This window comes from Furipterus horrens, unplaced genomic scaffold (genome assembly GCF_987537825.1).
Source record: "Furipterus horrens unplaced genomic scaffold, mFurHor1.1.pri manual_scaffold_2, whole genome shotgun sequence".
Lineage (NCBI taxonomy): Eukaryota > Metazoa > Chordata > Mammalia > Chiroptera > Furipteridae > Furipterus > Furipterus horrens.
Window position 1 is genome coordinate 31435649 of NW_028327172.1, and position 16080 is coordinate 31451728.

At 45.4% G+C, this 16080-nt stretch overlaps 1 long non-coding RNA gene across 1 annotated transcript in view; it reads right to left on the bottom strand.

The window, feature by feature from the left end:
• Positions 1-5458: 5458 nt before the first annotated feature.
• The window catches only part of LOC150018080 (uncharacterized), a 127743-nt gene continuing 117121 nt past the window's right edge, over positions 5459-16080 (bottom strand). The window contains exons 2-3 of the long non-coding RNA XR_016509190.1: positions 8599-8734; positions 5459-5703 (exon numbers count right to left, since the gene is read on the bottom strand). This is a non-coding gene — a long non-coding RNA (uncharacterized LOC150018080). The remainder of the gene's footprint in view (positions 5704-8598; positions 8735-16080) is intronic.

The following is a 16080-nucleotide window of genomic DNA, read 5'->3' on the forward strand; positions in this document are numbered from 1 at the left end:
GGACAAGTTGGAGAAACTGCATCAGTGGAATTAGGAGATTTGTTTTGAGAGTAAAGGAAAAGTAGGATATGTGGGAGTGTGAAAATAAACATGACAAGCCCAATGACATTTCATTGACAATAGCAGTGATTGCTATTATATTGGTTGGCAACACATTAACAGCTCAAGTCATTGTTTCTGGAACTTCAGAAATACATTTAGAAAGCACTCCCAGGAGGAAGCCCATCCTTCTTAAAGAAGCAGGTTGACAACCATACAAGGTAGTCACTTTTATCTCCATCCTGTAGACAAGGACACTGAGCCTCTGGGAGGTCAGTCAATCTGCTTTAAGTCACACAGTGGGGGAGTGGTAGAGCAGGGATTTGAACCCAGGTCTTTCTGGCTTTCATATTTACATTACTTTCCAAGACCTCTTCGAGAGGTGACTAAGGATGGATGAAGGAATTTTTGAGCTTTAGAATTTGGGAGAGACCATATGCTTTCTAGTTGGGTGGTTGTCAAACTTAGGTGATAAGATGTAGGCTGTGGAGCTACGTGGAAAGCAATTAAAGCTACGGAGGGGAACTACCTAGTCCTCTAGGACCTAGGTGGCAGGAAAAGCACTGGAAAGGTGCAGAGTTAGAGGTGAGCATGAGACAGAGGGAGACTTGAGATCTCCATCAGGCCAAACCCCAGGCTCTGCCATTTCTGGTTTGAGACCTTGGACAAACTCCTGAATTTCCTGCATCTCAATTTCTCCCCCTCTAGAATGGCAGCACTATAGCTGTGATGGAGAGTGTGTGCTTTGAGTCAAAAAGACCTTGATTAGAGTCGCAGCTCTGCTGGTGACAGTTACTGAACCACACAGCCTCTGGGCACTTCGGTCCTTAGCTTGAAAACGGGCATATTAAGCAATATAGTAAGTTTACATGAGGTCATTGATAGGTTCTGCAACTTTAAGCAAAATGAAGTATAACAAAACCAGTTTTACCGTAGGCTAATTGATAGAAATAAAGAGTTAAATTCCTAAGACATCTCATCAACCCCTAACATTGAATGAAATGACATCATTTGTAAACCTGGAGTACTTTTGCAGCTCGTTCCAATGAAAGGAGATGGTATATATAAACCTCAGCACAGAGCCTGGCTCCTGGTAAACACTCAATGAACGTTAGTTATTCTTACCCAACGTGAGAGAGCGCAGTGTTAAAGACCTTATGCTCTGAGTGATCATTTTTAAATTAGCGCCATCACTTTCTGCCTTTGAGACTTATACAAATTCCTTAACCCCTTTAACTTGTTTTACTCATTCTGCAAAATGGGGATAATAAAAGTATCCGCCTTAGAGGGTTATTAGCATGCATATAAAATGCCTATTTTTAGGGTCTGGCAGGTGGTGAGTGTTTCTTAAAGGGCCCCTATTATTAGCTCCATATGGGGTCAAAGTTACTGAGAGGTGGCCAACAGCAGACAATTCTGCACAATGAGAGAGTGAGCTCCCTGTCTGTAGAGGTGCTCAGCCAGAGGCTAAAAGACCATCTGTCAAGAGTGAGTGAAAGGGATTCCCATACGAGGTCAATGGTGGGCTTGACTGACCTCTGAGACCCCACCTGTCATTCCCATGCTGTGATTCTCAGTTTGAATTAATAGAGCAGACACTGCCCATCGGTTCAACAAATCAGAAGTGGAGAACTTATATCCAGGCTTAGTTTTAAAAATCAAAATCTCTTTCCAGCCAAAGGCAATTATGGACTCAACTATAGTAAAGCAGAAGCATATTTCAATGGAAAAATGACATCTTCCTAGCCATTGCCATATGGAGCCAGGACACCAGGTGGCCCAGGACTGAGACCAATCACAGGGTCCAATTGGAACTAAATAAAATGACCCCCTGGAGGAAATGGCTCCAGTGAGGCCCACAAATCCCCATGACATGTCATTTTGGCATGTCCCATGTCAGCCTGGGCCTCATGCTCTGCCTGATGCCTGAGGCTCTGTCCTTTCCTTCCAGTGGGACAAAGAGATGAGAGGCCTCAGCTGTGAGTACATCCCGGGGTGGGGAAGGGGAGGAGCCCTGGCCTCAGCCTGCTGCTGTGGAGAGCCCCAGGGACAGCCACGTTCACGTGGGAACTCTGCCATGGCCTGCCAGTCCTCAAAGAAGCACCACCTGACCCAAAGCTTTCCTCTCTACTGAAACCCTTGCCCACTGAACTTCAGCTCCATCCCAGGGCAGTAGTCTTGTCACAGCCATTCTCTCTCCTTCCCCATATTCTGGAACTATTTGTCTTTCCTTGGCCATGGGAAAGTAGGTGACATTTTTGGTATAAAAGGCGGGACCGCAGATGCTGGAGGATGGGGCTTCGTGCAGGGCTCTGTGAGAGAGCTTGGCTGCGATTCCTTGTCAGCCATTCCCAAACCCAAAGAGCCACGGTCAACAGCTCTGCCTTCACAGCTGGCTTCAGGGGCTGTGAGGACAAGGGCCAGTCACGTCTCTAATTTCCTCTGGCTAGCCTCCCCTCACCCCATCATTCTAATACTTACCATTTAACAAAGTGTAATCTGCTTCATGCAAAAAAGGACAAATACCTGGGAAATAGTGAGTTTAGTGAGTTAACAAATTCCCTCCCTGCAGGACTTCCCAGAACCTTTAATAAATGAAAATACATTGGGAATCTCCAAGAAAGGTTTTGGGGCATGAGGGATGGCGGGGGGTCAGAGGCAGGTATATTGTACAGCACTTCCCAAGCTTTGTCTCAGAGTGTCGTGAAGGAAACACAGTTTGCGGAACACTAGTGTAACTTGGAGCATGGGATTTTGGGACAGCCCTGGGGGTCTGCCTCCAGGGCCCACAACTTAACCAGATGTGTGACTTACTTGAGGCTCTGTTTTTGCTTTACTTAATGGGAATGATATTTATCCTACAGAGTTACTGTGAGGATTTGTAGCTAAAGGCACAACTGTATGTAAAAGGCTTAGTGCCCAGGGAAATAATAAGAGCTCAATAAATGGTATAGTGTTATTGTTGATTTCATTATGAAGAATGAAATAGAGAAGGGGCTTGTTTTTAAAAGGAGTGAGGAGAGAAGATGGGATGACTTCCTGCAGCCAGTCTTGGGGAGGACATTGGGAGGAGCCCCAGGACACAGGTTGCCACTAAGGTGGGGATGGCTGCCACTAACAGGGAAGAAGGCAGGCCCAGTCCTCCCTCTATGCAGCCTCACAAAGAGAGAGCTCTGAGGGCTCAGCAGGACCCTTCATGGATGGCGGCTGGGAATAGGCAATCGTGTTTACCCCCTCAGTTGCTGGGAACAATTGTCCTTCTCAGACAGCCTATTGTCGCCAGTGAAGCAGGAACACAACTCCCATTGGCACTGATGGGATTATGTGCTCCTATCGGGAGAGAAACAGAGCCCAGGCCCGGATAAGGGATGGGGAACAGTGGGTCCCCTTGCTGACCTATCTCAGGGCAGCCATTTGTCTGATTATCAGCAGAAGACAGTGGGGCCTCTTTCAAGAGAACTATTCAACCCTGAGCATTTGCGGCCTGGCTGCTTCTTGATAACTTTTCAGGGAGTAGACTGATTTCATCGGATGCAGGATGCAGTGAAAAGGCTTCGAAATGCCCATGACATTAGATCTGGAATCAAAATGGCACTGACGATGGCTTTCCAAGTGGCTGTATTGTCCCAGTAGTTTTCAATCTTTTTGCTCCCATCCCCCTAAAAGGATGTTGAAAAACGTTTGCATGCTGTTGAACAGATTATCTAAAAGTTGTCATCATGCATATACATAAGTTTACTGTGTTAATAGGAAGTAGAAAATATTGGAATGGCCAAAAAGTTCATTTGTTTTTTTCTGTACGATGGCTCTAATAGTGCTTAGTTGTCTTTAACTTCATTTGAAACAATTTTGTTAGATTGTATTGTGACAGCTGTCATGTCAGCATGTATTTAAAAAACACACTTATTAAAATTGGTAAATTTTTATGTAGCTATTTTAATACTGAAGATGGAAGAAAATATGTAACATTTTTGGTATATTATGCTTTATTATTTCAAGAAAGGTAAAAACACATCTGAAACACAACAAGAGACTTGTGCAGTGTATGGAGAAGGTGCTGTGACTGATTGAACATGTCAAAAGTGGTTTGCGAAGCTGCGTACTGGAGAGTTCTCACTGGATGATGCTCCATGGTCAGGTACACCAGTTAAAGTTGATAGCGATCAAATCGAGACATTAATTAAGAACAATCAACATTATACCCTTCGGGAGATAGCCGACATGCTCAAAATATCCAAATCAATAAAGTTATTGATGAAAATGAAAAATATGTCTTTTATTTTATGCAAATAAACTAAATGGACTTTTTGGCCAGCATAATAGTATACATCATGTAGGTTTAATTAAAATTAGGTATAATTGGAATAAATATTTCATGATGGGATTAAAAAATATTTGAAATACCTTAATGGGATGAAGCACATCAAATAGGAAAGAGATTACATAAAAATTTCCTCCTTCGTTTTTACCAACACAGCTTGAAAAAAATGGTAGTGTTGAAAAACATTCCAGGCAGCGGTCAGCATCACCAACCTATATTGCTTTGCTCCTGATTCAGCACAGACACAGCCCAAGACCATATTTCCAGTGCCAAGAGTCACTTATGACAGGAATATGCACAATTCAGGGATGAACAGGGAGGCTTACTCCAAACTAATATTTCAACTTACCCCTCAGATGGTTTGAGAGCCCCAGGGCAAAGCATCTTAGTAAGATTTGGGATAAGGAAAGGGCCAACTTTTTGTCAAGTGGGAGAAGAGCCTCTGAACTCTTCCTGGGGAGAACTCCTACTTGGGCAGATCAATTCTGGAAATTTTAGAAAAATAAATTGAGTAGCTGAAAATTGATTTCCTCCAAATTATTCATATATATACATACTCCTGGGAAAAATCTTCATGGACGTCCAGATTGGAGGCCATTACTCTAACTGATCTTAATGAAATTCAGTGCACAGAACTTGGAAAACTGGTGCCTTAGCAGAGTAAAGGCTGCCTGGGCATCACAGAAATGCTTCAAGATTAGGAGAGGGGAAGGGATAAAAAATGACACATATAAATATATATTCATATATTTATTCATATATATATTCATATATTTAGCAAACAATTATTAAGCATCTACTACATGTCAGGCACTGTTCTAGGTGTTGGGAATATTTTGTTGAACCAGACAAAGTCACTGACTTGGTGGCTCTTACTTTCTAGTTGAGAGAAATATCTTTTTAAAAAAGACAGACTATGTCAGTATCTTGGCTGTGATATTGCACTACGGTTTGGCAAGATGTTAACATTGGGGGAAAACTGTATAAAAGGTACATAGGATTTCTGTGCATTATTTCACACAGCAGCATGTGCATCTACAATTATTCCAAAATAAAATGTTTAATTAAAACAAGATACAAAAATAAAACATAGACTTACATAAACTATGATATGAAAGCACACAAAGGTAAAGAAACAGTTAGAATTTGAAAATAAAACAGAGGAATGTTCTAGTATATGATGGGTGAGCTTCCAAAGATTGGTTGGTTAGGAAAGGCCTCTCAGAAGATGTCGTGGTTAAGCTGAATGATGGACGAGAGCCATCTGGGCCAGACCACTCCAGAGATGTCACGGTTTGGCTGGGTCACTACTCTACCTCACCACAGCCCTTCCAATGTCAATACTATTTAAAGATATGGGAACAAAAAAGCAAAGTAAAGCATTTACTCTACTTGTATGAATTGCTTTTTGTGTAGCATTCTTTTTTTTTTTTCTCATCAAATATACTGCAGAGCACAAGTGTTGCAGAAAGTGAAGTAAGGTAAGGGACCCAAGTCTGGGTTCTGGCCCCTCTCAGTGCACCCTTGTATTCTTGTCAAGTTGCTCTTTCCTCTAGGACTTGGCTGCTTTCTCTGGAACACACTACCTCCAGGCCCATTCCTTCACACACATTTCACCTGTCAATCCTCACTACACCCTAGGAGGTAGGTGCTATCATTATTTCCATCTTATGGGTATAGAAACTGTAGCTCAGGGAAATTAAAATAACTTGCCAAGGTCACACAGAAAGTGGCAGAGTCAGAACTTGAATCCAGGTCTGTTTGACTTTATAAAAGCACTCGGACTAGATCTGACATTCCTGTGTGCTTGTGTCCAGAATGAGGAGAAGTTAGTCTAGAAATGGATAGTAAAGGTGACCATGTGCAGAATTCATGAGCAGGGGTGAAAGACAAAGTCCACTTGGTGGTTGCTGACAGATGGCCCCATCACTGAAATATGAAAGAGAAACCACAACTGTCAGCCTCAAAGGAACAGCAGATAGACTCTAAAAAGCAGGAGGAACAAGGAGCTGTGAAAAGAAAGCGGACTTGGGCGACTCTGCCATTTTTAGGTGGGTGCCTTGGGCAAGTTACTTAATCTCCCTGAGTCCCACTGTCCTCAGCTGAAAAATGCGGGTGATAATAATAGCCCTTCCTCATAAGGTTATTGGGATGTTGGCTTAGAACACCACCTGGCACAGAGCGGGCAGTTTGTTCATGTTGGCTGCTATTATTATTTGTTGTTGTTATTATTTTATTGTTGCTATTATCGTTATTGCTATTATATTATTGTATATAATGATGCAGTGCCTACATCAGCATTCACCTGCAGGGCCATTGGCTTTCTTTTTAACTTGGAAAAATTTTATTTTTTTTGTACCCGGATATTTTGTTTGTTTTGCTTTGTTTCCAAATTTATTGATATATTTGGCATATAGTATTGTGTAATTTTAAAGTGTTCATGTAATGATTTGACATGCCTATATATTGCAAAATGATTATCACAATAAAGTTAGTTAACATATTCATCACCTCAGAGTTACGATTTGTGTGTGTGTGTGTGTGTGTGTGTGTGTGGTGAGAACTTGAAAAATCTACTCTTTCAGCAACTTCCAACTACTTAAGAGTATTGTTAACTATAATCACCATGCTGTACATGACATTTCCAGAACTTATTCATCTTATAACTAGAAGTTTGTGCCCTTCAACCACCTTCATCCACGTGCCTCACCCCGGCCCTGGCAACTGCCAATCTGGCCTCTATTTCTATGAGTTAGCTATGTTTAGATTCCACATATAAGTGGTATCATATGGTATTTGTCTTCCTCTGACTTACTTCAATTTACACAGTGCCCTCAAGGTCCATTCCTGGTGTCGCAAATAGCAGGATTTTCTTCTTTTTTTATGGCAGAATAATATTTCAGGTGACTTAACTTTTCTGAGCCTGGGGTTGAAGCCCAAGAGCCAGACCATTGGCTTTTCTGCTTCTGTTTTCCTAGTTATGGTGCTGGGTCCTCATGTATCTGTGTTCACTGCCTCAGAAATGGGGCCTGTCTGCCTAATTCTAGGTGCTTCCTCAAAAAGGTCTGCCCCAAGGGGTCCCACACTCATTGACCTCAGGAAGCACCTGTATTGTGTGCTCGCCTGGGCTCAGTAGGTCCGCAAGAAGATGGACCCCCACATTGTTGGGATTTAATTAAGAACTAATTTTCTAACCCCCAAATCAGGTCAGCTTGGGCCCCATTGCACCCTAAATGTCAACAGGGAATGAAGTTTAGCTCAGGAATGATGAGACTCCATGATCAAAGAAGGCGGATGAAACTACTCCAGTATAATTTATTAATAAGGGATAAAGAGAATGCTAATTAGGGCAGATCTTGCAAGAAGGCAATTCCCAAAGTAAAACTTTAAGGAATGCTCAAATGATTTCCATTTTAATTAAAAGTATATCACCCGATACAAATGCAAGCCGCCCCTTCTCACGGTGGGGCTGTCTGAACGCACAGCCAGCTGCCTGCCCAGGCAGTGAGCTGCTGCGTGAGCCCAGGGCAGGCTGAGGGTCCTCTCCGCCCGGTCCTGGTCTAGGTCTCTGTTACCCGTCAGGCTTGAGGGCCCTCCTCCCACCCCTGCGACCTTACTCTGAGGGGCAAAGTGTGGTCGTGTGTCCTGCCACTGCTGTTCCCCACCGTGCCAATGCTCTGGGACCTGTGCTCCCTTCTCCGCCTCCCTTCCCCTTCCAGCAAGCAGCCCCCTAATGGCTCCCTGCTTCCCACCTCTCCTGGTTTCCCCAGGGCTGCTGCCAAGCTCCCCTCTACTCTCCTGCTGGGGAGATCTTGCTAAAATGCTAATCTAGCACATCCCTTGTTTGTCTGGAAAACTCCCAATGGTTTCTTGTTAACCACATCAATAGGAACAGCGATGATGTATTGAGGACTTGCCTTGTGCCAGGCACTGAGCTGCACGCTCATTTATACTCATAACAACTCTATAAAATAAATGTCAGCCCTGTTTCCAAAATGAGGAAACTGAGGTTACAAGACATGAAATTGCTGGGCCAGTCACATAGTTCAGAACTGTCAGGGTAAGAATTTGAACCAAGATCTGAAACAACTTTCAAAGCCATTATCCTGTGCTACCTCCATGGCTCGTTTTTGCTGCAGAATAAGGTCGAAGTTTCCCCCCATGGGACTCCAGGACTCCCTCTGAGTTGGCCTCATCCAGCCCACCACCCCCGTTGCCAGCTGCTTCTGAGACTGCACCTGTGCTCCTGCAGTGCCAAGATCTGTGCCACGTTTGCTGTTTCCTTCACCAGAATCCCAGTCCCACGAAGGCAAAACTTTTGTCACTTCTGTGTAGTGCGTCATTTCTAGAACAGTGCCTGGCACGTGGTAGGTCCTGCAGAAAGATTTGCTGAGTGAGTCATTTCCCACAGGATGATGTGTTCGAGGGAGCACTGAAGTCAGGTAAACCTGGGTTCAAATTCTGAATCTACCTCTTCATGGCTGTGACTTGGGAGATTCATTTCAACTCTGAGTCTCTGTCTCACTGCATAATGGGAATAAAAACACCCACTTCTCTGGGTTGTTGTGAGGATTAAATGAGGTGATGTGCATCAAGTACCTGCACAGTGTCTAACACTCAGCAGGTGCCCCACTGTCATTTGTTACTGTTGTTGTTCCAACCTCTGGGTGTGGGCGGGGGACAGGCAGACTCAGATTGGAGTCCTTGCCAGGTCATACATCAGCAGTGTGACCCTGGGCAACCATCTGACCCCTCTGAGCTTCCATGTTCTCAGGCGTGAAGAGAGATAATGACCACATCTATTTCACACGATTGTTACGAGCATTTCTGGTGCACACGTGCGCGCGCACACACACACACACACAGCACACAGTGAATTCTAAGCAAATATGAACTCACGTTATTACCACCTGACCTGAATGCAGAGCTCACTCGCCACCTCCCGACACCCAGGGCACCGCTGTGGCTTTTACCTGCCTGCTTCCCTGCAGCTGCGCACAGTGGGAGGAGCCTGCAGCTGCTTTTCTGTAGCTGCAACGACCTGAGAAACAACTACACTGCTCAGAGGCAGTCCCTGCACCTGCCTCCCTGCGGGGTGACTGGAATGCTAAGGCTGGGCTCCCTCCCTGTCTGCCACCGCCCCGGCCACTTTCAGTGGTGACCCAGTGAGGGAACCTGTGACCTCCCTGCCACCACCACTATGCTTTGCTGGGCCCACTGATTTCGTTAGGGAAGAGCTATGAGGAGCCTTCTGGTTTTTTATTCTAAATATTCTTCCTGACCTTCCAGCAACCTCTGCACTCTGGGTGAAGGAGGTAAATGGTAGAAAGCAGATTGTTTTTCCTGCTCTAAAGAAACACTGTTGTTCCACTCTAGGTTGTTTTCCTGACTGGAACTGCATTAATTCAGAAGTCAGACACTCATTCATAGCAGGGGGCCTCGAGGTCCTCATCTGATCATGGACTGATATAAAGAGACTATGCAATGTGAGAAGCCCAGGACAATGGGGCGCTGTGTCCTACTCCCTTCCCCCACCTCAGATCCCACCCCATCTCACTGCCCTGGGCAACCCTGCACCTCTGTGTGGGAGCGCCCGTGGTGAATGAGACAGACAGACAACGCTCCTAAACACTAGGGTTTACGTTCTCAGAGCGGGGAGATGGGCCACACAGGTATGCAAAGACACGAACAGGCTAATTTCTGTTAAGGTAAGTGTTTGAAGAAAAAAACAAAGATGAGGGTTAGAGAATTACTGTGGACAGGTGGGAGGTATGGAGTGTCAGCAGCTCCTTTTAGATGGGGTGGTCTGGGAGGGCCTCTCTGAGGAGGTGACATTTTTATATCCTTCATTCTCCCTTGTGTACTTGACCCAAACCTAGTGGCCAGTGGAGCTAGTCATCCATGTAAGTGTGTGAGATGTTGACATCAGTAAATGTGGGGAGGTATAGCTTTTTGTGTGCACAAACACTTCTTAACCTTGGGACTAATTCAGTAAATTTAGCTCCCACTTTCCAAGCTCTAATCCAACAAACAGACTACAGTGAAGTGTCAGTGGGTCACCAACAAAATGAGAAATGTAAGGATGATGTTGGGAGTTTTTGTACAAAAATACAAATGCACTTAGTTTAAAGGGCTGTCGTTTATTCTGAGATTAGATTCCTTCTTCCTTGATGCGCGCGCACACACACACATGCTAAAATGGTCTTTATTTTATGAAATGATGGTGCTGGGAGATGTTTATTTTTTTAGGTTTCTGTTTTCTTCAGTGTCCTTACTTGGCAAAGTAAGATTCTTCCCATTCTCCAAAAAATATTATTGGTCTGTGAATTCCAAAGACCTGGGCACCACTATTTTTAGTCTTTGTACTTGACAGCCTCAGAATTAAAGGAAACAGTCTCCATTCCATAGGGAGACTGTAAATTCCTCCCTAGCGCCCCTGCACACCTGCCAGATTCACCCCTAGTCTGGAGTGGGATGATGAGGTTTCAGGTGTCTGGAAGTCAGTACCTATGAGAACTACAATCATCTGCAGTCTCAGAAAAGGAGAAAGAAAGAAAAAATGTGGTGCTGGGTACTGCTTACTCAGCAGGAACCCCAAACTGTAAAATACTCATTATTGTTGCAAACTGCCAAGGAGCGGGAACACAAAGACTAGGGTGGTCATGAAAAGACAAGCCACCCCAATTCATTGGGGAAACTTACTCAAAAGGTCCTCCTCAGAACCACTTATTATTATTATTTTTCCCCTGTGGTGGTTTTTTCATTCCCTTTGCCCCTCCCTGGCATCCTCCAAGATTAGAATGGCACAGTTGGTGTTGGGGGTAAGAGGCACTAAGAGTGTGCTGTGTTTCGTGGATGCAAAATTATTAATCTTGCTTGCCTGCTGCCATAGCACAGAGCAGCTAGTGGATGGGGGTTGCTTTAACAAAGCCCCTGGAGAACTGCCCCCTCCCGTGTCCCCATCATTTGTTAAGGGAAACTTCTGCAGCTTGATGCCTTGGACTGGAGGGAAGGATGGAGGTTACCTCCTTGTGACTTGACTGCTCAGCATCCTCAACCCCTGAGGGGGAGCCAGTAGAATTCTCCAGCATGGGAGTTCTGGTGGGAGATAGCTCCACCGCTCAGAGGGACTACCCCAGACTGAGAACCAGGAACCAGAGTAAGAGCACATTCAGCCAAGAGCCTTAGACAGAAAGATACCTTATACATTGCAAAGTGTAGTGAGAGATCAAAATGCAGAAGTTCATGGTCACTATCTGATAAAGTCAGGGGAGTGCTGGGTGTGCAGAGAGCTGGAGCATGGTGAGGTTACCGCCTTGAGAAGAGAGGGGAGCTGCAGGGTGGGGCAGGGAGAGAGGCTGTTGCATGGAGAGAAAAGCAACTCTCCCTCCCAGCAGTGGGTAAGCAAGCATGAAGCTTAGGCACATGGGACTTTCATAGGAATATTGGCCACCGTATTCTGCTGCCTTATTCGCAGGGTTTGTGGATACAACAATGGCCTTTTTCAGGTATGGGCTCCCTCTGAAGGGACAGCTGGCCCAGGGAAGTGATGGGACCTCAGGCTTTCTAAAGGACTGCCAAGCCAAGGTGACCTCAGGAACAAGTGCAGTCAGCCAGGTCAAGGAATGGGGGTGTCTGAGAAGGTGTGAAAGAGCTGCTCAGAGTCAACTTAAATGTCTGCCCCATCCTTGGAGTACGGGGCTGGCTGTTACAACATGCCACATTAGTAAGAACTTTCCTTTCTACTGTCCCTTCTCCTTGCCCAATCCTGGAGCTTGCAGTCAGTAAACAGATGGTGAGGGGAGAACAGAGGAAGACAGAAGAAACTGATCCTACCCACTCCCTAAGACAAGGCTAGCCTTGAAGTTGGCCTTGGAAGGAGAAGTGAGAAGATGTATCTCTAGATCAAATGCAGACTTTGAGTTAATCCACAGGACTGGATTGTCTAATTATAGAACTGAGACTGTTTTGTGACTTCAAGTGATACAAGATATTACCAAGAGTAAACAGAAACGTCATGGGACCTCTTTGAGTTTTTACTCGGAGGCAGGAGAAAAGTTTCACTGAGAGGTAAGAATGAAGTTCTGTTCATTTCAAGAGCTGTGCTTGATTCAAGTGCCCAGGAAGCAGGAAGTAGGAAGCAGGAGGAGCATCCCACTAGCATGGCAGTGTTCACGGGTGGCTGTGGCCAGGCTGCCGTGGAGGCAGCCATGCAAGCTGATGAGGCTGGAGCGGCTGTGGCATCCTCAGCAGACCGGCTCTGCAGCTCAGCTTCGGTAGGCACCTGGCCAGGTTCCTCGCCACCTCATGACTTCCCTCCTGCCTGCCCGTTCCTAAGCCCTGGCCTCCAGCCACACGCTACCTCAAATCCTGTCAATAAAGTTGTTTCCTTTCTGCAGTAGGGGTGCTTTCTGTTTCTTATAATCTGGAACCCTCATGAATATGCCCTTCTTCCCCTGGTCCTTTAAACCAGTCAGCAGAGCCAGCCCCCTATCCTCTCCCAGGATTCCAGGCTTCTCTTTGCTGTTTCCAGCTATAAGTGCTGAATCCCCTCTTGACCCAGTGGGAGCACTTGGCCAGATGATTCTGGCCTGGATCCCATCCCTGGCCGTTCCCATATTGGTGACCATGTTGCACAATGGTTTGATAGAGGGCATCTGAAGTCAGACCCTGGCTCTGCCATGTGCTGGCTAAAGGACCTTGGAGAATGACTTTTCCTCATCTGTAAAATGGGTACAATAATCCTCCTAGAGATAATGCCAGAATTAGAAGGGATTGTTGCATTTGAAAAACAGAGCTCATTCCCTGGTACATTGTAATACTTAATGAATGTTAGCCAGTAACAGCAGTAATGGTGGTAGTGCTCTGCATGGTGCAGCAGTAGTAATAGCAGTGGCTGTACATGCAGAAATTTCTCTGGACGCTTGTGTAAAAGACGAATACACTTCTGTTTTGTTTAAACCATTGACCTTCACGTCTCTTTGTTACACAAAATAACAACAGCCTATTCTGAGCCCTAATAGAGCATGTTAAATTGACATTCTGAATTTAAAGAATAAAAATAAAAAGTTACATTTATACTAAGGTTTGAATTATGCATAAAATACATGCTCATGCAAAGACTGGAAGGAGAAATTATAATGATAAGGTGACAGGGTTATAGAAGTATTTTTCTCATTGAAATGTCCTCTGTTATCTTTATATTTTTATAAACTCTCTTGCAAGAGGAAAAGGAAAAAAAAAGTCCCTGAGACTTGACAAATTTTGATCATGTTTTTGTATCATAAGAGGAGAAGATATGCCTGAATCATCCTTTAGCTGTAGGGCCCTGGAACAATTTAATAAAACCAACAAAAAGACAAGACAGAAAGGTCAGGTCTACTCCAGTGACAGCATGAGAACAAGGCCCTGGACACCCTTGGCATGATGCTGAGAGAGAATGAACCCGTATTCCAGGGCAACATTTTACAAGGCCCCCTAAACCTTGGCATCCCCTGCCAGGGACATGGGGAGCATTTCCAGGAGCGGTGGGCCCAGTCCATGAGTCACCAAGACCCGGGTCTAAACTCTAAGACATTCATCCCAGGAGATCCTCCCTCATCTCTCTGGTTACCCAGCTGCCCATCAACCTGAAGACTTGTTTTTTCTTGGCCAAGGCTCCTCCTCATGGCAGTTTCAGCAGGTCATCCAATAAATACCTGGGGTTACATGTCAATGAGGGAGAAAGGCGAGGCCTCCTAAAGGAGAGAGAGGGCAGGAAGATTATGTTCAGGAGGCCTGTTCTCTGCTAAACTGGACAGGGTTGGGGTAGGGCCACTACAGAGTGCCATGTGTCTTTCTCTGGCCAGCACTTCACGGGGAACAAGGCTGTCCTCCCAGTTCTTCCCATAGCGCCCCCATCCAAAAGAAGTTCCCACATCGCAAAGGTCTCCTGCCATGGGGACTTCTCAACTTCAGCTAACATTCTTCTCCAGCATGGTTCCTTGTCAACGCCTCTCAAAACAAGATGCGCGGTTTTCTGCATGACTAACAGCAGACCACAGGCCTCGCTTCCTCAGCTGCACCCTCTCTTCTGTTTCACTCAGACTGAGTTTGTTGACAGGCCATGAAGGAAGCGTATCCCACACCACTTAAAGGATTTCTGCTAGAGTGGTTTGGGATTGGCACATGGCAAAGCCTGACTCTTTCTATATGATGTTAGGAGAGGTTCCTGTTTGGCCACCAGCTTGCTGCGTGTTCTCCAGTAAATCAATGAACTTCTCGGGGCCCCAGCTTTGCCATCTGTCAATGGTGGGATTGGACAGGAAGATCCTTTCTAGCTCTGATGGACTCTAGCTCCTGTGGAATCCGCTGTGGTTTAAAGTGCTTCATTCTGGCTTGAATTTGTGACACAGGCAGCCATTTGAATGCCAATTTGATATTTCTTTTACGGAGAATTGAATATCATATCATTCACAAGGTAATAACCCATGGGCCAATTCGAACCAGGGATTAGCGGGGAGAAAAAAAATCTCCCTCCAAATTCGCTTAAATATATTTGTAGCTATACAAATACTGGTCTTACACAATTCTAAATACTAAACTCTAAGTGTCTGTTAGCTAAGGCTGATGGGCTTGGTCATTCCAATTCTAAATAATTATAGAAAGCTCTGAAACCTCTAAGGAAGTAACAGGAAAACGAGAACATCTCTGGATAATTCCCTAGAGCTTATGTGGCTTAAGAGAATTTGCGAGTGGTGTGCTGGGGCTTTCCTACATGAAATTCAGATTTAAAAAAATCTTACCCTGGGCAGGTGGCTCAGTTGGCTGGAGCATCATTCCTTGAACCAGAAAGGCTATAGGTTCAATCCCTGGTTAGGGCACATCCACAGAGGGTTCTATCCCTCGTTGGGGCACATGTGGGAGGCAACCGATTGATGTTTCTCTCTCACATTGATGTTCCCCCTCCTCTCTCCCCTTCCTTTCTCTCTAAAATCAATAAACATATCCTGGGGTGAAGGCTGAGAAAGAAAATCTCAGAATGAGAATGGAAGCAGGACACCTTTCCTAACCTTTCCAAGTGCTGGTTCCAAGGCCTGGCTCTTTCAAGCCCAGCCCCCACCAGTGCCTGCGTTGATTTCTGCTCACTGTCTCCACGGCCCTGGGAGCTTGGACTGGCTAGATCAATAAAAACATCAACCTTTCCAGACGTGTCTACCCCACTCCAGGCCCACTGTGGAGCCAGGGGTTCAGGCACGCAGCCGAACCATCTGTCATTAGGCACTGCTGCAGTTAATTGCTGTGCTAATGAACAAGGTTTGAAATGGAGGCACAGAATGTACATGCAGATTTAGACATAGCTCTTCAGTCCCAGATGCTGTCCCCTAACAGCCTGCCATAGTCTCCGAGATGCAAAGGTGAAGGTGGCTGAGTCACACTTGCAGGCACAGACAGTCCATAACCCTGTGGGCAGATGCTTCAAATAGCAAGTGTCAGGAATTTTTCAGCCAGTGCTCACTCTTTCTTTTATCTGTCTATCCCCTGAACAACCACTGGCTTTATGATGGACACTGTGTCAGATGCCAGGGCTCTAGAGATGACAGTGACATAGTCCCTGCTCCCAGGGGATCACAGCCTAGCAGAGAAGATAGACAGCTGGACAAATACAGGACATACACTGTGACAAGTGCTAGGAGAAAGGTCAGCCTAGGGGTTGGGGAAACATAGAGAAGAGGTTATCT